The sequence below is a fragment of the Nasonia vitripennis genome, chromosome 3 (assembly GCF_009193385.2).
Source record: "Nasonia vitripennis strain AsymCx chromosome 3, Nvit_psr_1.1, whole genome shotgun sequence".
NCBI classification, from domain to species: domain Eukaryota; kingdom Metazoa; phylum Arthropoda; class Insecta; order Hymenoptera; family Pteromalidae; genus Nasonia; species Nasonia vitripennis.
This window is the reverse complement of record NC_045759.1, coordinates 18,750,483-18,776,630: the sequence shown is the minus strand read 5'-3', so window position 1 is coordinate 18,776,630 and position 26,148 is coordinate 18,750,483. Positions and strand designations below refer to the sequence as shown.

Genomic DNA, 26,148 nt, shown 5'->3' with positions numbered 1-26,148 from the left:
CTAACTGAAATCCTACCAGTTTTCCCTAAGTCTGGTCGGAATCCGATCAGAGAATCTAATCGGAATCCAATTAGATATGTCCCGTTTTTTCTTTGGATTCTGATCAGTATTCCAAGTCGGATTCTGATGAGTAATCCCGACGATTTCCGACTTCAAGACGCATTGAAAAAAAAAATTATTTTAAACTCTCTATGTTACTTTAACGTTATTTCATCGAGTTTTTATAGTATTTAAAGATGTTTATTAAATTTATTTAGACATTGAAATATATTATTAACTCGTTAAAAATTTACGGATGCGGCGGGGATCGAACTCGCAACGTTCTACTTACCACTCATGACACTAGACCACTTGGCCACGAACCTGTTTTACACAGCGTATTCATTAATAGATATTAATGTTACATTCGAATATATCTATATTAATTGACGATTATTATTTATAGATATTTGTCTTGTTTAACAATAGATTAAGGTAATTCTTATTGTAATTAAATAGCCTAATATAACCGTAAATTTAAAATTGTGTTATACAAAAATAATACGGTGCCGCAGTCTAAGTTACTCAATAAAACTGATTTCTTATGTATTTTGATCATCCGATTATGAATCGCGTGGGCGATTTCTTGAAAAATGCGCACAAGAACGATTTCAAGAATTTTTTTTTTTTTCAATATGTTTTCTCATGAAAATCTGAAGGGTTCGATCTTTTACAAAAAAAAGAAGACTTTACAACATTATATCTTTTTTATAAATTACAAGTTTCAATTTAGTGTTCTTAGAATATTTAATTGCAGTAACAATTACGTTAATTAATAGCCAAGCAAATCAAATATTTATAATTAACAAATAGATTCGCCGAAAGTAGAAAAATGAGTTCGTCCCGACATTGAACATGTGGAAAAATCTGAACTCTTTACGGTCTACAGTTCTTGTCGTGTATTATTTTTGAAACTTCTGAAATTCTCAAAGTCAATTGTTTAACAACATTTGACTCTTAAAATTTCGGCAACGCCGCAACGTTCAAATAACAATAACGTTGAGCATCAACAATCAGCAATATTAAGCTCATTAGTTACTCCAAATACACACAAAAATCCTTCCAGTATTTAACGATTTATAAATCATCATCATAACTCCTATTTATTTTTTGTTAATTCAAATAAATCATACTCTACTCTACTCTACTCTACTCCTAAAGAAATACCCCAAGGTATGATTCAATTAATAAGTAGCCTCTTAAAAATAAAATTTCAAGTCAGTATATGTGATTGTAGAAATTTCATTTACCAACTTTGAAGAAAGATAGGATTTCAGATCAGAATGAAACAGGGAAATCCTGTGTTTCTCGAGGTTTATATAAACTTAGTCAAAGTTTGGAAATCGTAGTCGGATTCTGATCAGTAAATGTGATGTTACATAACCTAAAAAAATAAAAGCGCGGACCTTGGGATATCTGGTAGGATTCAGCCTATAGAGTCTGGCAAGTAATCCCTAGGTACGGAGATCTCACGTAAAACTGTTCGGAATCCAGTCTCAAGCTGGGAGTAAGTAGCGAGATTTCTACACGGGTATGTACAGTCTGTGGATCGCATATTTCGTTCGGCTTCTGTGATTCCCGTGAGAAGTATCGATTTCTCACCATTCCCGAAGTTGCGCTCGCCTATACTGATTATTTTCTGCTTATCGTGACTCGCAAACTGTGAAAATTCGCTCATCCTTTTCATTACCAATTCTATTACTTTTTTACAGTTCGAAGCCTGGAATCCGTCGATTTAAGCTAACCACGTCGAATCTCAATGTGGGTTAGCAAAACATTTATTCAAGTAGGGAGTTTTAGATACGTTGCAGTAAATAAAGCACATCACGCGCTATGCTGCAATTTGAATACTCGCGCAGCTTGTTAATAAATATTTTCGTTTTTTCAGAATATCAATGAATGTCTGAGTCCGTACGTCGATGAATCCGCGAGATTATATATTCGTAATTTATCAATGCATTTGCTCCTGCGATATATTATTCCGATAAGTATCGATTTGAGGACGACGTTTGTCACCGACGATATGCACTGTATAAATGATAAAATTGAATGAAAATCAAATATAAGAACGCATTATAGAAGACATTGTATTATACCCGAATAAAGCGTCGAAATTCCTGCGACGCGTAAATAATAAGGTAATCCGCGTATGAGAGCTCGAAGCCATCGATTGTCCAGATTATTATTTATCCAGTCGAGTACATGCGTGAACAACCCACTTTTTCAACAGGCATTCTAACTCGAGACTAAACACTGCGTACGCCAGTCATTGGTACAAACACTCACACGCACACATGCATGACGACCTTAATCATTAATTACGTTAATTATGCGCCATCCGCAAACAGCATATCGAACACCCTCATGACGATATAGGCAGAACATGAGCTGCAGCTTCGCGTCGCGCAATAATGCTTTATTTGTTTACTCAATTGATTTCTGGCGCAGAGGCTGTACCGGCGCGCGGGGACTCGCGGTATAATGAAAAACGGCTCGTTGCAGCCGCGCCGCTACTGCATTCAGCGCTCATCTCAGTGCCCAGACGGTGTAAAGACAGGACGGCGACGCCAGGTTTAACACGTTGCTATAAAACCCGGCGAGCATAATTTAGTAATGAACGGCCACTTTGCGCAAATGGGTCCCGTGTGCAGCAGCATCAGCATCGGCCGTGCCAGCAGCAGCAACACCATCAGAAGAGCAAAGAGAGGTACGACGTCGACGACGACGCCTCTTTAGACTTTGGACCTGATAGGATAATAGTAATGTGCTTAATGGTAAATGGAGGGTATTCAAGAACTGCGTGCGCTCACTAAAAGAGAGAGAGATGACACTCATAATGGGACGCCCGCTTATTCTTGCTGCTGCGTATCAGTGGCATCCGTAATAAGGTACAAGTGGCACAAAATAGCTGTAATTGTGGGCCCGAGAACTCATATATGCCCCTACTGTTATCGCGCGATCTCTTTTAAGCGTTAATACATAATATGAGATTGTATCCAGATGCAGTGTGCGCGACATAAGGAGCAATGACCAAAAGACCCTATACTCTATCTCTTTCGCCTCGTGCAGCGTACTTATTATACTACGTGCTTCTTGATTCTCGCTCCACATTGTGCTCTCGATAAGTATTTCTTTTGCCGTGCGATTGCCAGGTTCTCTAATCAACGACTCACGCGTGTGCTGCTCTGATAAGCTTGGGTACTTACTTGCATATTTCAAAATGAACGACGATTTTTCAAACATTGATTTTATGTACGCAGCCATAATAACGCTTTAGGCGAATCAGTTCGCTATGAATAAAGAATCACATCGATTGTATCGACATGTCTGGGAATGAAGGCTAAAATCGTGGTGCTTTATATATACTTGTACTTTGAAATCCCAAAATAACTCATCGTCGATAGAAAGGTAATCCGTCGGTGCATCGCAACCCCGATCATAAGGCGGTCAAAGATTTTCCGTTTTCACGTCAAACTTATATAAAGCAGGTACGATTGAATCGAAATCGCTCGTATTTCAAAGGTATACCTATATACTCGGGCACATATTCGTGGCCATATCACCGCCAGGGACGCATTGCAAAGTTCAGGACACAGCGAAGGAAGGCGGCACGGCGCGAGCTGTAATGGTAATAGATCGTCGAAAGCGAATAATCACGAACTAATAATAGGACTGGCAGAGCCTAAATCGCAAGCTGAGCCACTGCTGACTGCACACCGGGTGATTCAAGTCAAATTTAACACGAAGCATATCGCGCGGATGAACGTCGCGCAGCGATGTAGACAACAGCTAGCGGAGAATGAGCGTGCTTCTGCCGGGGCATAACTCACGGAGCGTTTGTTTGCATTATCTGCCCATATTTATCACATTTCCTCGCGCCAGCATGTGCACGCAGTACGATTGCTATGGTCAGTATATGCGTTTGTTGTTTTATCGATGCCTATATGGCGATGACCATCGGGATTTTGGTGCTTGTCGCTATACGTATGCGTGAAAAACTTGTGATAGAAAAAAGATCACCAGTTTAGAAAAAGTCGCAACAATAATTTTTACAAAGCAAGGCGTAAATGAGAAGCAATGCCGTTCTATGTGCTATGCAAGAGGATATTCAGGATCGATGCTAACGATTTTAATCAGCAAAAAGTATGCGTAAGCCATCAATTTTTTACGAATTTTGATGTGTACTCACACTCGCGCGATGACAGTGTAAAATTTCGCTGTTTGTTCGTTAAAACATCAAACTTACCGCAGCGATTAATTTTGTTCGTTTATGACGTTATAATAATATGCGCGATGCATAATGAAAGCAAGCGCGACGGGCAGAGGCAGAAGAAATAAGAGATAAGGACGAAAAAGCAAGAGAGAGAGAGAGAGAGAGAGAGAGAGAGAGAGAGAGAGAGAGAGAGAGAGAGAGAGAGATAGAGAGAGAGATGAGGGAGAGAATGAAACACACTCAGCCAAAGAGGCAAAGAATGAATAAGGGAAGCTCAAGGGGGATATATGAGAGTGAGAGAGAAAGACCGTGAACAATGAAGACGAGAGGGCCGTTCTAGCGCCTTTGGCCACAGGCCCCACGGTTATGTACTTAGCACAGTAGTTTTGGAATTGTCGCTGCACAGGCCAGCAACTTTCGCGCATTGCTGGCTGGCAGCCTTATATTCCTACGTAAAGTCCTTACCTTACCCCCGTTCCGTTTCGCTTTGAGGATGAATTTTCGCGTGAGCTGCGTTTTATCAGCCTCTCGCGCGACGACATGCGCCCTTTTCATTAAATAATAACAAAACATCGAGTCTCGTTTTAAAACGCAGTCGAAAAGTCTGGAATAAGGTGGAAAACGATCGGTTCGCGATTACGAAATGACGAGGGACAAAATTTTCTCATTTGCCGCGCGGGCGCGCACTAGAGAGCGGAATGAAGGAGCACTATGTACTCAGTAAGTATATGCAAGCCTTTACTTGGAATATACGAGTGCCCTCAGAAATTTACCGCGGGCGTCACTCACGCAAGCGAGACTCTTCTCGACGACGGTAGTCCCTCTCTTTTCGCGAACGTCGCAGTGCGCCGAGACAATAGTAATATCGCGCGCGACTACTTGATGCGCACGAACTTAGCTAGCGAGGTCATTCCTGCGGCGCTTAATAGTATATATACATTATGCGCGACGATTCGAAATTTATTCGAGGGCACGATACATCGTTCAGTTTCGTTGGTCGTAACTAGGAGTTCGCGGCAATCGCGAGCGTTTTAGTGCTCGAGAAGTAGTGCAGTGAAAAGCTGGACGGTGTTGGTCATAATAACCAAGAGCTCCGCTCGTCGGCATATATCGGAGCAGGAGCCTGGCGGTATATATCGGAGCAAAAAGAGAGACGCTTTTAAAAAATCTCGGACGAGAGAAAACTACCCTCTGGCTCTGGTTAACAATGGGTCGAGCCTCACGTGCGCAAGGAATCAAGTGTTCTCTCGCACTTGCACACAGATACATACAGGCGCCCGGCGAAGAAGTGATGTCCTCCCCACCCCTCGCGTTCTCTCCCTCTCTACTCCACCTTCTCTTTTGCTTTCTCGAGTCCGGAGGGATGAGGGCGCGCATGCATAATACAATGACCCCGCTAAGTACTATTTTAAAACAATGCTGAAATTGCTTTAGGGGATAAAAATGAATGAGACGCGGTAGGTAGGTATATTTTTCTCCCTCCTTCTTTGACGTAGCCAAGTGCGCACCCGGCATACAGGCCGGGTACATGTGTACGTGCACGTGGGAAGGGAGGCAAGGGTACCTCGACGAGTTTTTTGCTACCCCTTTAGTCACGAGCCTCAGCCTTATACGCGACGTATAGCCCTAAGCCCACGTGCTCCAGTACAAAGCTAAGCCTTTGAGTCGGATTCTCACCGGCGCACAATAAGGCGTCCGACTTCCTTTTTGCCTCTATGTCTGCTTTCTTCCTTCAGCGTCGTCGTCGTCGCTACACCGCCGCTCTCTCTCTCTCTCTCTCTCGCTCTCTCGCTCTCTCTCTCTCTCTCTCTCTCTCTCTCTCTCTCTCTCTCTCTCCCTCTCTTCTTTTGCCTAGTTTTTCTGTCTTTCCGTTTTTAAATTCACTTTGAGAAACCGGTGAGTCTCGCGCTCCTATACTTTCCTCGCTCTCGCTACATAATTTGCCGCCGGTCGCGAAATGCTCGCGTCTTTCAGTTAAACCGTTGTTTGATACACTTTCGAGATTTCGTTGGTCTCTCAAAGCGGCATACCTCTGCTATGCAGAGTTTCAGCAAACTTTTCGCTCAACACGAAACGAGGCGTCCGCCACTTTTCCAATAAAGATACATTCTCTCCGCTAAAATTAGACACGGACCGCCGTGGCTTTTTAAACTTTAATAGACCTACTGCCGAGGGGGGTATAGGTATATCAGTTTTCAATAACTTGGTTTTTTTCGCTAATAGCCTGAATGAAAGTCGACGAGCGCTCTCTCGCATTTATGTGTCGGTATACGGGGAAAAGAAGCGCAGCGTACAGCGCCACGCGACATCGCATCGGCGAGTCTATGCGCGGTCCCCTTTCAAGCAGACTAATCTGATTTTCCAACTTGATTACAGAGCCCTGTCCTTTAAAGAGAGGTCGAAAAAAAAAACAGTTGCGCCGGGGCACTTTGAAAGTTTTAATATTAATGGAATCAAACGTGAAACAGGCCTTGTTTCGCCAATTAGCGATCAATCGGTAAACGAATTTCCGAGTAGTTATGTATATTATGAGGGAACTTTTTACGTTCGAAGCACGCTCGTGCTTCCTGTATGTGTGCAACACCGGCCAGGTATTTTACAAAAAAAAATTATCTACTCGCATCGAAGCGATTTATATTTAACCTTCATGAAAATTGACTCGTGTACGGCAATGATGAAGCTCGTATACGCCGAGCAGTATTAAATGCACGGCTCCTCCGTTGTAACTTTTAGCATATCACCAAATTGGAGGGACGCAGTACTCTAGAAAACCCATCACCGAAGCTCGAAACGCGTTCGCTTGCTCGTACAGAAGATGGGAAAAATTACAGATTCATGACTAGCAATTAAAGCGATAAAACATGTTCAATAACAATTTGACATGCAGTCATTCAAGTGCTGCACTTCAATTCCACGCAATTTTCTCAGCGTTAAATAAAGGAGTGAAAGCCGCAGCAGCAGCAGCAGCTTATACATTATAGGACGTACTTGATTTTCAAGTCCACCACAGTATAACGGTGACGACGACGACGACGATTAAGGCTTGCCTCGGGGCAAAAAGCCGATAGTCGCGTCCACGCGAAACCAATAACTTTGTGCTCTCCGCACACACTTACGCATGCAAATGCGAAGCCACGACTAGAGAGGACACCGCATTTACTCGTCTTCGCGCGACACATGTGGTGCGCAGAGTGCGGGAGAATTAGGCTTGTCATTTCTATAGCTGTACTTCCTTGTACTCTATCTCCGTTTTGTCCTGGCAATGTGATTCCCAGGCGCTCTCTCTATATAGATACGCGCAGGGCAATAGCACTGCCTTGATACTAAGTTACGACAGAGAACGCACTTGCGGTGCTTCAATGCTCTCCGTTACAGCATTTGCTCGATTCCTCGTTTCTGCTGCTGCTGTCGCTGCTCCCCTTTACTATATCGGAGATTAAATTGTTTATCGTACATGAGAGCCATCTATTCGTGTATGGTTGAGAGACAATAAAATTTCTTATCTCCTCAAAGGACAGTTTTCGTTACTTCATAGAAGCGAGAAGGTAGGGTGTGAATAAGTTTATTCTTTCTTTATTCAAAATTGTATTTCAAGAAATGAAAACATATCAGAGTACGCTGGCATCAAAATCTGACGTCAAATTTTTGGGCAATCTGCTTCTCTGACACATGCTACAGTTGCAAGTACTTTGGCATATCCAGGTTTACTGCACCAACATTTTGGTTGTTTTTGGCAAATCTTTGAAAAAAAAAAACATTTTGTCAAGTTGAATTTGCCTATAAATCTGAGATAATTATTAACTTTGGGATACTCACTGTGGGCGGGGTCAAGCACTGAATTTTGATTCCACATATTTGTTCACATCGTGGGCCACATTGAGAAAGCGTATAATTTGCTCGACATTTGAGATTTGACGATTCTTCTAAAATAAGTTTTGTTCAATTATAGTCGAATTTAGTTTCTTCTATTTGGTAATGTATATCTATAATTACTTTTACTTACGCATAGTTACCAATGTGGCACTGACGACCAAGAAGAAACAGAACACAGCAATCTTAATCAATTTCGTTGGAGTAAACAGAGCCGAATACAATTTAACAAGAAAGTGAGTAACTTATATGCTCACCGCATCTTGTATCACCTTCAGAATTTCACCCAGCGTAAAGATAAGAGCTCACTTTTCCTCGTGGTTTCTTTTTCAATATTACGACTTGTTGACATTCGGTTTTTATAACGTTGATTTCTTTGTTTATGTCTGATAAAGATCGACAAATAATTGTACTTTTCAGAATTTTAAACAACGAAAATAAAATTCTTTAATCGAGCAGTACTCGATGAGGAATTAAAACAGTTTAACCTAGTAAGTTTTTGTTGACCGTCGCGTCCATTAGTTGGTCTATTAAGCCATCCGGCAAGCGAATAAACCGGATGGCTTAAAGAGCATTGAATTTTGGAAATGAAGAGTGTTTTTAGAGCGCATCCGAGCTATTTGCGCAGCTTAATACACTCATCAATGAAAATAGAGTCCTAATAATTGATTGAAAATGTATTCGCGAATAATGCGAGTGGATCCGTCCGTCAAGCGGCTCAAATATTGAATGAGTCCCCCTCGCAATAATAATATGCACATATATAGAGCATCAACAATAACAGTAATTATAATTACGGGTCGTGTGAGCGAAATGATCGAATCTCGTGATATGTCGACGAGCGCGCTAGCTTTTCTAATCGCCGCTTACTATTCATTGCATCGGAAGCCAGGAAATATTTCGACGAGGTGATTTGTAGTCCAGCGTGTTCTGCGCCGAAATATCCATCAAGCCATCTCTCGCTAACGCGTATACCTAAAACGACCGGGTCTCGCGTAGTAGCGCGTATCGCCGCGATGAGCAAATAGGCAGGAGCTGGCTCATATAAGCGAGGCTACGCTGTAATTAAAAACCCTCGTACAGAGCGAGAGCGAAAAGCACTCGTATATTTTCTTTCGCCATTCGGATTGCAGGTTCGACTTTTGGACTATGCTACCAAAAGTTGAATATGAATCAAAAAGCTGTCGCGCGCGCGCGCAGCCGAGCAGCTTGCGGCATCGGGTCGTCGCTGCTGCATCAGGCGCGTGAAAACGAGAGCCCACGTGACTAAAGCCTGTGGACGCGCTGAAAAGCCCGAGGTGGCGCGTATCCATGATTTGGTAGCCTTAGTCGCGCGGACCTAGCCCGCAGCCTGTAGTCACGTAATTAGGTGATTAAAATTAGATCTCGCATCAGCCAGAAACTCAATTAGCAATTAAACGTGGCATTTTCTCTAATTACGATACGTTCTCACTAATTACAGTAGCTAACCTACCCTTCGCCTACTACTACAACTACTGGCGGCAGCAATAGCAGCGCCGGCAGCTAGGCACATCGCCGCCGGCAGCCCTCTCCAACTCTACTCTTCTCGCTGACTTTCTCTCCAACGCTCTCTCTCTCTCTCTCTCTCTCTCTCTCTCTCTTTCTTTCTCTTTCTCTCATTCTCCCTCCCGCTCGTGCAGTCGTGCTTCCTGCAGCCCCGCGCCGCGCGTATGTACATGTGTAACGAGGTGCAGCAGCAGTGGCGTCAACGGCAACAGGAGCCCCAACCATCCAGCAGTCTGGGAAACGAAGCGTATCCGACTTCTGGAGCAAGTGCAATCGATAGCAATTTCCCTCTTTGCCGGATGTACTTATAAGCCCGTGTCTCGGATTACAGCGAGAAAGAGGGAAGGACGGAGTATAGTGCACGCGTCGTTGTATTACGCATGCAGCAACAGATCACTTCAATGCGAATCCGATGATTTTTGTGGAACGTACAGCTAGCTACAACTGTTATTAGTCGTGTAAAGGTATTGCAGCGAATTGGTGAAATCGATTAACAAAATCAAACTGTTATCAGTATCGCTGTTCAAACAAAACAGTTTACTACAAATCAAAATACGCCGTGTCCAAAGTCATTTAAAGGGGAACGGGAACTCCGGGTATTATATTAATGAAATATTGTGATGACGCAGGGGGACGATGCATGAAATTAAAATTACCGTCATTCACCTGGACTATATAAAACAATCCCGATGTACCTACCGTTCAATTTTCCCGCGTTACGTCCAGAGGCTCGTTCGCGTAATTTAATAAACTTACAGTCCGCAAATTACTATAATCGATTCGCTCTCGGCACAATCTCTTCTATCCGATGCTTTCTTGCATTAGCATAATATTGTAAGGTATTATGCTTTTATACGTTACTGCGCTACCTAATTTCACTGCGGCTATAAATTTTGCACGCATTCACGTAAACAGTTTCTATACGCGATATCGAGGAGTTATCGGCACATAGCTTTGGCCTCTGATTGCGCCGACTTCTTTCGCTTTAAAAATTTAGAAACAATTTTTCCGCTTCTGTTTTTCGATCAATTCATCGAATTCCATCATACACGCCGACTAATAATTGGGAAAGTATAAAAATGAACTAATTCTAAGTATAGGCCTTGCTTCATAATGGAATAGCCGAGGAAGAATTCGCAGATTGGATTTCGAATATTTATGATAGTTTCATCCACGCGTATTAATACTTTTGAGAAGTAATTAAACTTTTTATTTTTATGCGTACATTCAGATACATGTTTAAAGAGTTTGAATGAATGATGTTTTAATCGCTCAAGTTTTAGCGAGTATCGTAAGCGAATGTATGGTAACAATTGTCATAGCATCTTTCGCGGTATAGAAAAAATCGATTCAATATACTATGTTTTAATTACTCGTGTAGACGTAGCATGGTGCATAGGATCTTTCGCGGTATAGAAAAAATCGATTCAATATACTATGTTTTAATTACTCGTGTAGACGTAGCATGGTGCATAGGATCTTTCGCGGTAAAAAAAAATAAATTCCAGGCAACATCTATCAGACCAGACATCAGTCTGGAGTTATTGTACTTCCCTGAAAAACCACGGAAAGGCGCGTGTAACGGTTCTTCGCGTAGTTCAGCGATAATTTACATGCATGAGTAACTGACTGTACGTATAATGTGTAGTCGTATTCACATCGCTTATTTCCAACGTTTCAATTATTTTCACCATGTCCCAAATAATCTCCTCGCTTTTCTCAAATAGCACGATTAGTAATTATGCTGCATTATTGAGCAACGAATCAGTCTAATGTCGTCGGGCTTAATACGAACGTCTTTTTCGTATTTAAATATTGACGGCAACAAATCATATGAGACTTGAGCTTATAATCGTCGACTCTTACTCGAATCTATTTTCTATTGATTACAAACATCAGTGTGAATCAAAGTTTAAAATTTTCAACTCCGCTCGACGAATCCCATCTTTTCATTGGATTATCGATTGCAAGCTACGAAAATAATTTCAAACGAGGCGCGTAGAATCACCCGAAAAATCGCGTATCAACAGTCGAAATACTTAGATTAGATATGAAGCGAAACCGATCTAAAACCACGTGCGTAGGCATAATCGCTCTCGGAATACGCATAGGAGGCCACAGGGAGGAGGGGGGGGGGGGTCGAGGACAAAGCGCGGAAGAGAGACAGAGAAAGACTGTGGAAACGTGCAGCGCGAGTGAAGTGGTTGCGCGCGCGCGTGTCGCGTAATTGAATGCGATATTTGGGCTTAGGATGTAATTACAGTTCATTAGGGGAGGGAGCAGGCCCGACGTAGCCGTCGTCGCTGCGGAGACAACAACAAACTCGCTTCTCGCGGGACACGCGTGCAGCCCGCGTTTCTGTTTAACGTAAGCTAATGTCAGAGGGCCAAATTACGCCTCCATTAGCCAAGTTGAAATAAAGTTAGCGATCAATAGCAACGCAGCACGCCGCACAGCCTGTGCTTGGCCTTCCTCACGTGTACCACTGCCTAGACCTCTTCGATGTGCTGGCTATACGTCTATATCCTACCATATACGTCAGACTTTCGATCTCCTCCGAAGAACTTTTTTTCAAACGAGCATCGATCCCGTCTCAGCTCTAATGCGTACTTATGCAGATGTGTAGGGCGATAAAAATACTTTAATATCGTATAGCTTTTTATAATGTGAGAAATCAGCTGAAGCCTTGTAAAAATTTAACGACTCCCCAGGGCGGATAAAATCAGGCCGCAATAATACAGCTACATCTTAATGTCGTTAATGGCTTGTACGGGGATATTTTCATTCTCGTCATTATCGCGCTCGTGTTGCGTATAATGCAGGACGATCGCGCGCGCGCGACAATGTATGCGCGCACACGATCTCGCGGGGAATAAATAAATTTCGTAGGAGGTGAGAGATAATCTAGGAAACCGAAGACTGTTGATGCCCTTGCGCGTGGCTGGTAATTTAGCCCAGCTCGTCGGCAGCGCGAGCACTCGAATAACCCGTATAATAAGAAGCGCTCGCATTTAAAGCAGCTGCGCGCGGTAATCGCGCCGATTAAAACATCCTTAAGCTCGGTGCAGTCTGGATATGTGTCCCGAGGCGGACTTGAATAATGACTCGAAATCGAGCAAAGAACTCTTCCTCGCCTTCGTCAGCCCCAATAATCATATGGAGTGTTCCGTAACGCACGAACGGCTACTCGAACGCCTGGGCATCACGTACACACTCATGCATGCTCGGGATTGATGAACGTCCTTATATACACGAGGTGGCGCTCGTACGCTCGCGAATTTAAACTAATATGCGCAGGAATAGAGCGGAATTGTTGATAGGTTCGACTCCTTCGATAGAGTCGAGAATATACCTAGCTTTTCCTGCGACGTGACGAATTATTTATTTCGTATAGTCAAGCTATTTTCCATGTGGTCGTCACTTTTGCATGCAAATATTTGTTAAGTCGCCTCGGAGACGCTACGCTATTTTATTAAGCGAGGCAATCAATTTCGATCGAGTATACAAATGACATTACAGAACTATACTAAACTATTTAGCAATGGTTTAGGTCGGATATCGAGAATCGGTAATAGAGGCAAATTTTGAATTACCGCTCAAACGAAGACATGTCGTTTCATTATCAAATTGCGTGAATCGAACTTTAGCACAGCCTGTTACTGCGAATGAAAATTGAGTTAGCTGCCTCAGCACGACTAACTAATTTAATTTCTTTACTTTTCGGATTTTCGGATATTTAGAGAGAATCGTACTTTTTTAGAAAACGCAATTTTCCACAGTCGCATAATTGCTTGTTTGCGACGTGAACAATAGTGGCGGGATGGACGCGAGTACGAGAAAAAAAGGTATTGCGCACAATGTGACTTTGATTAACAACCCGCGTTGCATTAGTTCGGCGGTGGCATCGGCGTACGCGCTCTGACAACTAAATTATTTATAAAAAAAAGATACGTAATCATATATCACTGCGCGCGCTTGTCGAGACGCGGCGAGAGTCGATTGCAAATCGATCAGATTGTCGGGACAAGTTAACCCAAGCCTTTCAAGCCCCCCTTCTCTCTTCGCATAGTAGTCGCAGCATTTGGGCATGTTTTTTTCCTAGCGCGGCGTTCACAACGTCATATCATATCGCGACGAAATGCCTTGGCACGATAAATCACGATTATTTGACCGAAGCTTTACGCCTCTGGCAGTATATTTTACTTACGTAGTCACACGCTCGGATCACCGCGCGTGGTCCCGCTCTTTTTTTCCGCGGGCGAGCGAGCGCAGGGGGTATTATATTTTTAAATGGTTTTGTACGTTTTGAATAGCAATGGGGGGTGCACGCGGCTACTCGCGTTTTCGCGCGCGCGCGAGAAAGAAAGAGCTAGCAAGCTTGTATATAGCAGCGCGCCATCTTTCACGGAAGATGCTGCGAAAGTGGTGAACGAGAGGGGGCCGAGGGGGCAGGGAAAACGATGCCGGGGGTACAGAGAAGAGCCCCGCTCGTTGTGTCAGACGGGCGCCAGCCTCATTTGCGGAGCTTTCGCTGGAACTTTGCGGCCAAGAATTATAATTAAGATCCACCGGTTCCTTCCAGCGGCTCTTCTCACTCTCTTTCTCCTCTCTTTTTCCCTCTCTCTCCCTCGCTCTCCTTGTCTTCTGTCGCTGCATTACCTCCTGCTTCTATACCCGCTTGATATTACATTCCATTCCGCACTGGATCAATCCTCTAATGGCCGGAAGTTTAATTTGTGCCGAGCTACAAAATAACACTGATAATTATTATACTTTGCCGTACCGGCGATGCAACAATGGAGAGAGAGAGAGAGAGAGACAGAGAGAGAGAGAGACAGAGAGAGAGAGAGAGAGAGAGAGAGAGAGAGAGAGAGAGAGAGAGAGAGAGAAAGCAAAGGAAAAATGGGAATCAAGGGAAGTATCTTTCGACGAGCGAGAGAGAAAGATAAACGCGCAAGATCGATGAGCTCGCTTTGTGCGGATGTAGGAAAACTAATCTGGTAAATAATCGTAACTTGTTTACAGATATGCCTTCTTGCGCGGAAAGATCAACGCGATTAGTAAAACATCGCGGCTGTCAGTCGGGCGAGTGTCACGTTCACCTGCACCGAAATTCGAAATGCTTGTGTGTATCGTTGGTGGCAATGGTGGCGGTATAGTGATGGTGGTGAGGGCGACGGTGGTATTCACTCGTGCATTCAGATGTACATTTGTGTACGAGGCGCAAGTTCTGCCGGCATATCTGGGCTTGAACATCCATATGAAGCCGTTATCTGCACCGATTCAGCAATATTTTTACATTTACTGGCCCCCAGCAGTCGCCTCTCGCTACCCTTTCACGACAAGCTTTTTATCTTTTTTTCGTTCCCTTACTCGCCTCTCCCCTCCCCTCCCCTCTCTTTCTCTCGTTTTCTAATCTAATATTGGCAGTCTAGCGAACGCACACGAGCACACTGCTCGTGTGATGCTGGGCTTATGCGGCTTTGATTACGATATAGCATCTAGAATTCGCTCCATGATTTTGCAAAGGAATGGCTTTCTAACTTTTTATCACCCCGACCGAGTCGAATTTCGCTCTGAATTGTTAAAGACGTCACTCATAAACATCGAGATCTGTGCAGCGGAAATAGAGGTGGATGGATAAAATATTTCATCGTCTATAAACTTTTTGATTAGCGAGTCTCGCGTTCGCGTCAAGAAAATTGAAAAGAACTGACTCGTGCAAACGTCAAAATAACAAAAAAATGTACGTACTTAGACCTTGTCGTTTACAAAAGCCGATATTCAAAATAGAACTGTCTGATATTTAAACTACTCCACGTCTGGGTCACCTTATTTATTAGAAACTTTATCTTTTTTCCATGTTATCGACACCTTTGACTATTGTCGTGAGTTTCATAACGAGTATCGACAAAAATGAAAGGTTCGCAGTTGAGAAAGGCTTATGAATAAATAATTTCGAATCATAATTTGAATGGTTTCATAAGAACTGGGAGCCACTGGCGTGGATGTATTAGCGAACCCTAGAGCTAGCTTGGGGCCGAGTGTATAGCTATAGCACACTGCTGCAGAGCGCCCTTGTATAATTCCACCCTTACAATTATCCCTGGCATTAAAAACACGATGTTAATTTCCCCGCGCCCTTATGCGTTCACGGTCTGAGACTCGAGTGAGAGAGAAGAGAGAGAGAGAGGAGAGAGAACCCCCTTCGAATCAATCGATTAGTAATTCCACGCTCGAAGCCTCCTCGCCTAATCGAACTCGCAGAATGTTCGTGATTCTATATATTTGGCCGACTGCTCCACGCATATGCCCGACAAATTGCATACCACTCAGCGCATGGGTGATTTATAAACTGGCGGTCGAAGTTTCTTTAATTTTCTTTCGGCTTTTCTGCGTGCAGGTTATGTTATCAATAAAAATGGGCAAGGGCCAAAATTTTGCGACATTCCCTTGTTTGCTTCATCTTGTTTATGTGTAAATAAGCCAAGGCGAAGGCAAACAAGCTTCAAGTCGTGATCCCAATAAAACTGCCCCGAGCGATGGCCAAAGTTTCAGTTCGCGTCTTTTGCCTTGACCGTCGGTCGCTTTGAATCGGCAAATATATACACATATACATGCATAAGCTGCATCATTCCGCTCGCTCAGACAGACAGAGACGAAGCGAGTGAGAAAGAGAGAGAGAAAGCTAGATCATCAGAACCCCTACGCTTCAGTTTCGTGCGTGCCCAAGTGGTCCGGACGCATTATACAGACGTATACGTGCGTATATAAAGCAGCAGCGAGAGCGACGGCGGCGCCTTCGGGTGGGGTGGTATAATTAGGGACTCGAAGGGGTGGTCGCGTCATTGCGGGGATGAATATACGGTGGAAAAGTAGGATAGAGAGGGGGAAGGGGGTTGGGGGCACACACGGTAGAAGAGGCTGACAGATGTGGGAGCATTGTTTTACGGCGAACGCAGAGGCATAGCCCCGGTCGCTCTCGCTTTTGCTGCGGCGGCTTCGTGGGGCGCACTCTCTCTCTCTCTCTCTCTCTCTCTCGCGCGCGCGCGCATATACTTGGCGTGCTGTGATTTTAAAATGGGGTTCGCAATTTTTGTCCAAAGCATGCGGCAATGAGCACCGCGTCGATCCGCTGGAGTCACGTCCGACCGATAACCCGCGCGCGCACTTTCGCTTTGTTACGTCACTCTCCTTCGCTTTCTTGCCAGCTTCTCTTTGTCACTTCTTGCTCTCGCCCTTTCTCCCACTGTTTATCTTTGTTATTCTCATAATGTGCATTGTTCCATGAGAGTCTCAGACTCTAGGTCTCATGTACGAGAATCGATTTTTCAATCTTTGCGGATGACTGGATCAACGGACTGCGCGACGCATAATTCCAGTAATATTCTCCCACCGATTTTTCGACGAAATTCTCACTTAAATTTACCTGCACATTTGCGCTCTATCCGCCTCTGTCCATCGTGCTCGTGCTGTACTCCAACTCTTTTTATCTCATTCCCTTACATTTGTGCGCACGTCCGCTGTCCTTGTCCATCCGTCAAACTCTTTCTCTCCATAGTGCATGTAAATTTTTTTCCATCGTTTTTTTACGTACGTTGAGCCCTTCTAAAAAGCATCGGTCGATGATCGTCATGAGAAAACGCGCGAAATTGCGCGCAAGCCCGATTATCGTTCTAGATTCTTGTTAAGTGATTTTTCCTTTATTTCATTTCGGAAAAAAAAATAAAACAATAAAATTGAGCTCGAAATACCCGTTTTTCAAATATGCATAAACGAATCTCAAAGGTGTGCAAGGATTTCCTGTTTGATTTTTAATTGTCACTATACTACTATCGCTTAACTTAATATTTGGCCGGTCGTTCTTTTATGGAAAAAGCTATTATAGCGTCCTATTTTAGCAGGGCTAGAACCTAGAACCGAAAACTACACCCTTTTTGCCGAGCGAACGTTGTTGCCAGGCAAGGTGTCTTAATCCGCAAAAAGAAAGCTGCCCTTTGTGAAAACTTTTAATGAAAGGAAATATGTCATGCACGCGACGACAATACGAGCTATAAATTTGCTAACGCGCGAATAATCACTAAGTAACATTAATAACTTTTATAGCCTGCACAACTATAAAATTATGAGGAATACTTAATGCGACTATTTATGAAGCTTTAAAAAGGCAAAGATCGAAAAGGGAGAGAGAGAGAGAGAGAGAGAGAGGGAGAGAGAGAGAGAGAGAGAGAGAGAGAGAGAGAGAGAGAGAGAGAGAGAGAACTTTGAACTTTATTATCAGCGTTAATCCGATTCTACGACCTTTCCTTAATGAAGCAACAGCGCATTACAGTTGCCAGTGCTTCTGATGGGGCTTTCATACGCACGCATGAGTCACGCATTCGAATTTTAATTTCTCCGCTTCTCATATCCGAGTAATTACGGACCAAGTTTTGCGAACGAGCGGGAGAGAGCATGTGCAGTCACACCTCTCATTAGATTTTTGACAGCCCTTCACGCACGCATCAGCTCTCCCTGCTCATCACTCGTACGTCCATATACGTGACTTACGCACACACGCGTACGTACTGTACATCTATACGTTTCAAATCTAAGTTCGTACTCGCCTCCTTAACCCTCGCCCCCGTGTATTCCACACGTACGTTCAGGCTCCGTCTCTTTTTTTTGCTATAACGGTCTTTACTTTCTCCTACTCCTTGGCTCATTCAGCCCCTCGTGATTTTCTTTGTTCTTTCTCTTATTGAATGCCGCGGACTAGCTGCGCAACCCCTTTTACTACTACACGCCACGCGAATCGCTCGAATATCGACGTGTTGAACGACAATTAAAATATGCATCGACGTCACGCTTCGCGAGCCAAGCTTTGCTCTATTCTAGGTATATCCGGTAGCAACGCTTCCTACCACACGACTCACGCTTTCTGATTGGACGTTCGAGAGAGAGAGAGAGAGAGAGAGAGAGAGAGAGAGAGAGAGAGAGAGAGAGAGAGAGAGAGAGAGAACTATCGCCACCTTTTTTAGTACTTTCTACAGTTTTTTTTAAACAGTCCCCCCGTTGTTTTATGCTAGGCATGCGAACGTAAATTACCGCTAATTATAAGTTCGGTTATCAATTTTTTATGGGTTGTAATTGAGTTCTTTCATAGCTACAGTTTATTGGTAATTTAAGGAAAGATAATAAAGATAATGACAGGCTTTTTTAGCAGCTATGTCCATGAAATATTCAAGCAGTGTATAGACTCAATTTACACATTACAAGTGTTGCGTGTCTGTTTGCCATTTTTAAATTTTTTATTGTCCAACAACTTTCGTTCGAATTACCATCAATTATTTTCGCTCAACCAAGATTTACAGTGTCTCAATTCAATACAATATTATTTCTAGCTACTCATCTTCGCAGTATACACTTGCGTTATTTAATTTTTTCGTTTTTCTCTCTCTAGCAAATCGTGCGCGATGGAAGAAACTTTTGTAAAAAGAAAAAGTACCTTTTTTAAAGTCCCTTCTCATGAATATTATATAACAAACATTATCGGTTCGCCGTTGTGGGACTATACATTTTAATTTTCCACTGTGTCGAGATATAATCAGGTTAATTGCTGGAATTTTTTTCCGCAAATCGCCAATTTGCGGCGCATTTGTCAGCAAGCATACATAAGCAGGATATTGAATTATTAGCTCGGTAGTGACGAGACCAAGAAAATCTCTACTTCATTAATCTCGTCTACCTTTCTTTGATGATGAAGCTAGGCTTTTAGCGTGCGAAAGAGAATAAGGTTAAGACGGAACGATTTCGCAAGGCCATAGTAAAAAACTGGGCTTACAATGGCGAAAAAGTTGAAAGCAATGAAAGTGTGAATAAAGTAAAGTTAAAAGATCTGCTGATTCATTTACAAGGCAGGATACGTCTCATCGGAATGAAAACTTTAATTATCAGTCTCGTGAAAAACAATTCATCAACTAGTTGATGGAATTACACATTATTTGTGTTTTATTTCATCGACGACGATGCAAAAAGCCGCAGCAGCAAATCGTTATGACTGCATGGACGCAGACAAATCAGACTACTGTACTATAGAACGGAAAGACGTTATATCTGTCGACGGGCAGCGGAAGGACAAAGGGAGAGCGAAAGAGACAGAAAGCTAAGTTGGTAGGCTGATGGTTAAAAGAGGGGCGAGGTTGTGCGAGAGTGCGTAGCTTAATATCCTGCTAAATTACTACTTTAATAGGAAAGATGAACGCCACTGATGAGGAGGGTTAGCCAGAATATAAATAGGGAGTACAGCTCCATCCGCCGTCGCCAAGCATTCCAATACCGGACCCTTACATACCCTTGCCAGCCTCCCCCAGCCTCATCGCCAGTTTCTCTCGTTTCGCCCCTGCGTACAGCCCGCAGCATCGCGAGTTTTCACCATCTCTCTGCACTGATGCCGTGTTGCATGCGCGGCGACGAGAGCTGCTTATACCACTGCACAGCATTGGCACGGTAAAAAAAGGATTGGGCGTGACGTTAGTTGCCCACGAGATTCACGCGCGAGCCGTGATGATTTTACACGGGCAAGAGACTCGTATCATGACTTCGCAAAGTAGATCGCCTTATCCCGGATGCCCTTTTCTGCTCTCTTGTTCTTCGTCGGTTTCTTCATCGACTCTGCGGAATAAGAGAGACCGATGCCGGCTGCTGAGAGAATATAACAAGAGGAGAGTTATCGAGGACGATCCATAATTGAAGAGCGAAGCGTGAACCGAATTTATTTTGAAATTAGTGCCGCAAAGGAAACCAGTGCGCGGAGCGCATGCTCGACTCCAAAGTAGCGCTTATTTTCTTTCTTTCCGACACATAATGACCAAATAAATTTTCGAATTCGCACCATCATCGCTCAGAATTTAATTGTCCGAATTTCCTGTTCTCCTCCAAAGTTTCTCCGTTGTTTAAACTTTACCGATGAATTCTTAAGGAGAAGAAGAAGAAGTCAATCGATTATTTGGTTTTCTCGATATTTGTGCAATGTATTCTGCGGGCATCTTGCTATCGAGCCCGTGGAGCTCTTTGTAAAAGTAATTAAAATTGAAGAAAAGCAGCCGAAGATTTTGCATTATGGATAGCCATTGGAATATTCATAAAGAAGACCGGGAGGGGATAAGGAAAATCGAGGCAAATCAGGTAGGCGTAGGATGATACTGTGGGAGAGAGAGAGAAAGAGGCGAGTCTGCTGAGCCATCGTCTTGGCAGAAAAACAGAGCTTCTGACCGAGGGTCGAATCGTGCTCGTTTAATTACCGATCTCTCGGTAATTCCTTCTTTGTATTCGGTGGTCCAAGAAAAAGGGAATTCGTCTAGCACAAAGGAAAAGATGGTCGTTTAGTCAGAGATGGAGAAGTTGGAATTGGAACTGGAGAGAGGAAGTCGGTGATGAGGGGGGTAGGGAGGGTCTTGAGGTGGCGTCCCTCAGCCACGGAAGTAACAAACATTGTGTTCCTTATCACGAAGCCAAAGCTCACAATTAATGCCGGCAGAGAAAACCCTTTGCCTTATGGCCCCCTTCCCCCACCCCTCCTCTTCCGCGTCGTTCGTTTTGGCGCTTTCTTCTGTCTGTGCTTTGCGAGAGCGAGGTGGGGAAAAAGGAAAGAGAGAAACGCACCTTTCGGAGAGAGCGAGCGAGCAAGAGAGAGCCCAAAGCTTCGCCTTTGGTGCTTTCCTTAACGCCGTATTACTTATGTAGATGAGCCCCTTGCAGTTTCTATACATTATTTGCTAGAGAGGCGCTGAAGGGCGCGTCCTCCTCTCGTTCCGTCCTCCTTGTTCTTCTCCGCAGTGTCTATACCCCGCAAGACAGACAGAGAGCGGAGAACAGGACGGGTTGGAGGACGAAGGGTAAAAGGCGCTGAAGTTTCAAGATTATACATCGACATCGAGGAGGAGGATTCTGTATAAATATCTGGTCCGCATTGAAAGCGAGAGAGAGAGAGAGAGAGAGAGAGAAAGAGAGAGAGAGAGAGAGAGAGAGAGAGAGAGAGAGAGAGAGAGAGACGAGGCGAGATCTGCCGTTGCTTTATTAAGGAGACGAGCTGTGTTTAACTTGAGGCGTCGTTGTTCTCTTCTTCTCTCTCGCTCCCTCCGCTACACTAGTCTGTGTATCCCGCAGTAGTTCGATCTTTCTCTCTTTCGTTTAGGAGAAAGAGAGCGCGAGGAGAGACTCTTCAATTAAAACTCCTCGTTCATGAATTATGACATCGGAGGCGTAAAATTGAAATTCGCGCCTAATTGACTTCTTGGGCCAGAAGAGCGAGATGTACGCGCCACGAGAGCCAGCGAGAGCAAAACGGAGGGCAAAAAAGTGTCCGCGTTATCTCGTTCAGTAGCAGCTTGATTGTAGGAATATTTTACGCAAGCGGCCGCTTGCTTCTTGCGGCATCGGTATTATTCAATATCTTGTTCTCTTTCGGCTCTTATACCTGCATCGCTGGAGTAACGCGAAACTCGACTGCATAAATCTGGACCACTGTTACGAGCTTCTTCGTTCGTTCGAGAGCGGAAGCTTCTGAATTGCTTTAACTGTATTTCGCTCTGTTCAGCATTGTAAATATGATTTCAAGAGAGAAAAAAAAGAATCACGCCATGCGGAGCCCGGCTTAATTACGCATATGTCGGTCTATTTGCCGACTACTTGAACATTTTCTTCTAACGTAATAATGAAGCTAAAAGCTTGGGCGTTCTCTAGCCGAACAGATGTTCATGTTTCCGATGATTGCTTTGATCAGTAATTGAAGGTTTTTCATCATTAACTGGGTTGTTCGCGCGCAGACTAATGGTCTCTTTTGTTTTTGCAGAAACATCGCGTTGCTAGGTACATTATTGTTTATACCTGTGCACTGAATACTATTCCTATTCCCGAGCTGTATTTCCAAGCGAATACGGAGCTATAGCGACTAATCAACGAGCGAAATTTTATGCCGCAACCAAACCTATTTCCTTTCATCTACAACCGCACGAAATATCATGTCGGGGTTATAAATTGGTAATAACCTCCGCAGCACGCGCGCGTGATGCTTCGAATATTTCTTCATTGTGTAAAGGGATACACGGAACGAGCATATTTGCGCGCGGCGTGTATATTGATATATAAACGCGTGGAATATTCGGAGAGACTAGAAGATTTAATAGCCTGATTTAAATACCCTCGTCTGTGTGCTGAACATATAACCTCGAAAGTGCCTATTTTCTTGCTCGAAATTTCAATTTTACTGCACCTAACCTTATGTATGTGCGCGGCCCATAAATTACGACGCACACTGTCAGCGAGTGCGAAGCAATGATCTTTCGTAAGAAAGCAACGAATCAATGACAGAAGGGACAATAATAATTTTCCGGTTTCGCGTGACCTCCCGTGGTGCGAGAGACGCGCGGATTCAAATTCAAGCTGCGCACGTTCAAAGCTCGGCCCTGGCCAAAGTCATCCGCAGCGTATCTATATAGGCTCTCGGAAGCCTAGCAGCGGGAGATGTGACATTTTTATCGAGTCGTATATCGGAATGTAAATGCAGTTCTCGTAGCGGCAGCAGTGCTCGCGCTGTATCTGCTTTACGAGCGATTTTAGTATTGATATGCTTGGCCTTAACGCGAGGTAGCGAGGCTCTCTCTCTCTCCCTCTCTCCCTCCCTCCCTTGCGCTGCTCTCATTGTCCTCCGCCTTCAATTTACTCGCCTCGCTCTGGCGCGCTCGCGATCTGCCGCCGGATTCAATGCCTCCGCGGCATAAACCAAACGCACACCTTGTGGATACTGGACTCCCTCTTTCTCTCGCTCTCTGCGCAGTAACGAGCTGATGCGCATCTCGCGCGAGCTTATCCTTAGCTCGGAAAAAACTGGTCCGCGTGTGTATCCGTAGCCTGCTTGTGTTCCGCGAATATCCAAGTGAAATTGCCAAGACATTGACCCGCATCAGTAGTCGCTTGTAAAAAATAATAGTATACACGCTGGGACGGAATGAAAAAGAAGCATGTAGGCTTTTTTGTCAGCTGTATATAACGGCATATTGACATGAGTTGTTTTTATCAAAAAACACGCGCGCTGATTGCCGAAAAGTTCGCCCCCGCGCGTCGGCCTTTTGTGTCAAGACTTTTTTCGAGAGCAACGGTGGCAGCGGCCGAAATCGCGGGCACGAATTGTATCGTAAAATCGTAAAGTGAAAATATTTGCATATTGTATCGTAAAAGTTGTAACTCTTTTCCCATTTGGGCGTCGGGTATAAAAGAATCGGCCCTCTTTCAAAACAAAGCAAAAAGCGTGCTCGCGGAGGGGGGGGGGGCTGAAACAAAAAAATTTGTTACAAGCATCGATGAATAGGGGCTGCACATTGCACTATGCCCGGAGAGAGAGAGAGAGAGAGAGAGAGAGAGAGAGAGAGAGAGAGAGAGAGAGAGAGAGAGAGAGCAGCCTTGCGTGGACGCGAATTCGTCGTTTTCGGATTGTGTCCCTCGACATCGGTCCTCTCCACGCTCTCGCGCGATTCGAAGGCTGGCGCACCGAAGAAAAAGTGTGTCAAAAAGCCATTTCAGGCTGCGCCCACACTCGAGCTTCGGAAGGATGAATCGCGCGCATTGTTAGCTCACTTGCGAATCGGGCTCTAATGGCAAAAGTATGTGAAATCATTGTGAACGGAGATTACACGGAGAAAAACAGCGCATCAGCCGGTCCTACTCATCCCGGTCCCGCTCACGCCTGTATATGCATATTACACGCGCATGTTTATCTATATATAAATTCACGCATGTGTGTGTGCGTCCGCGCGCGCGTATAAAAGCGCGGATCGAAATCCCGCACGGCGCGCATGATCACGCGCTTGGCCCGGGAGTGAAAAAAAAGTACGCGGAGCGATCGGGTTCTCTCTCCCTCTCCCTCGGCTGCACTCTCGCGCGCGCGCGCACACACGGGTTCGCGATCGCGAAATTCCTTTTTTTTTCTCCCCTGTTACATATAACGAGGAGGGTGTTCGAGGGGGTGGCTTGGGAGGAGACATGCATTTGGTGCCGAACGAGGGGGCGGCGCGCCGGTCCGGCCTTTAGCGTCGATTTTTCGAGTTTTTTTTACGGGCGACGGCTCGACCCTCTCCCTCCCCCACTCGCGCGCGCGTTCCCTCTTTTTTTCAGCAGCAGCAGCGGCGGCGCCCGCTCGATCGCTCGCATCCCCGGCTAAGCGAACACGGGCAAGAACATCAATAATCTACAATCAAACTGCAGATAAAGCTACAATCGAACTCTTTTGTGCATTTTTCAATAAGGACCGGCGTGACGGACGCCGCTATGCTACTGCAGCGGACCTTTCTGCCGACGCCCCCGTCGCACTGCACTCGGTGCACTATGTATCCCTCTCTCTCTCTCGCTCTCTCTCTCTCTCTCTCTCTCTCACCATCTCTCTGTCTCTCTGTGCAAGTGCTGTAGCTCGATTATCGGCACGAGACCTTCGCTGCACCGACGGCGGACCGGTGTGTCAAAGCGATCTTTGCCGCCACAGCCGAGCTGCAGCAGGAGTTCGATAAATTTTTACCCATGTATATTCGGAAGGAGTGTGTCTGTTTCGATCGAAAAGTCCGGTCGGGATCGCGCGCGCGAATACTTAATGCGCGGCTGCATTTTCCATGGACAGCACAGCGCGCGAGCGAGCTTCACAAGGTCGCGGGGACAATTTTTAGTTTCGCGCGATCTCGCGGTCCGATGAAGCCTTGATTTATGCAAGCCATACTTTCAATTGTATCGCATTATTAATCGTGTTTTCAATCAATATCCGATTTTCGTCTCCTGATGCTGCTGCAACAATTCGCTGAGGGACGCGTCCGTACCGATGTAATAATGCGATATTCTTTCAGCGGCAGCGTATCCGTAAACGCGTCATCCCTCGTTTTTTATTGATGAATTCGACTCACTGAATTATTTCCGGGACTGCGGGTTTACGAAAAAGCGTGAGCCGAAAAAAAATCATTGTGAAAAATTAGCAGTAGCCAGGGTGGCGGCATCGAAAATGCTCTTTGCCTCGGTATCGATGACATATATCGGGAGACGTCGAACGGCTCTCTCCGGCTGCCGTAATATATTGAATGATGAATCCGCGCATCGCAAAGCCATAAAACCCCGTCAGGTCAGACAGATACGAGATACGCCCTATTACTGTCCCAGCAGCAGCGAGAGAGAGAGAGAGAGAGAGAGAGAGAGAGAGAGAGAGAGAGAGAGAGAGAGAGAGAGGCATCTGCAGCAGCAACATCAGCAGAGGCGCATCCAGTTCGCAACGGCTAACTAAATTACCAGTTACATTTTTTACTGTCCGATCCTTGGACGTTTTTTAGCAGCAGCAGCAGCGGCAGCGGCATCGGCAGCGGCAGTAGAGAGAGCCGACTGGTGGCGCGCATACGTATATCGAGCGCGCAATGAAATGTGCCGCGCGGAGCCGCGACGAAAGCTCTACGGTGCCAAGTACGTTTCGACGGAATGAGCACTGTAAAAAG

At 44.7% G+C, this 26,148-nt stretch overlaps 1 long non-coding RNA gene across 2 annotated transcripts; it reads left to right on the top strand.

The window, feature by feature from the left end:
• The first annotated feature begins 1,043 nt into the window (after positions 1–1,043).
• LOC107980961 lies at positions 1,044–2,120 on the top strand. 2 transcript variants are annotated; one of them, XR_001729087.2, is made up of 4 exons: positions 1,044–1,212; positions 1,277–1,570; positions 1,752–1,825; positions 1,928–2,120. It is a non-coding gene; the product is annotated as an uncharacterized LOC107980961 (long non-coding RNA). The 2 variants fall into 2 exon arrangements; XR_001729086.2 differs by having other exon boundaries at positions 1,752–1,849.
• Positions 2,121–26,148: the final 24,028 nt, after the last annotated feature.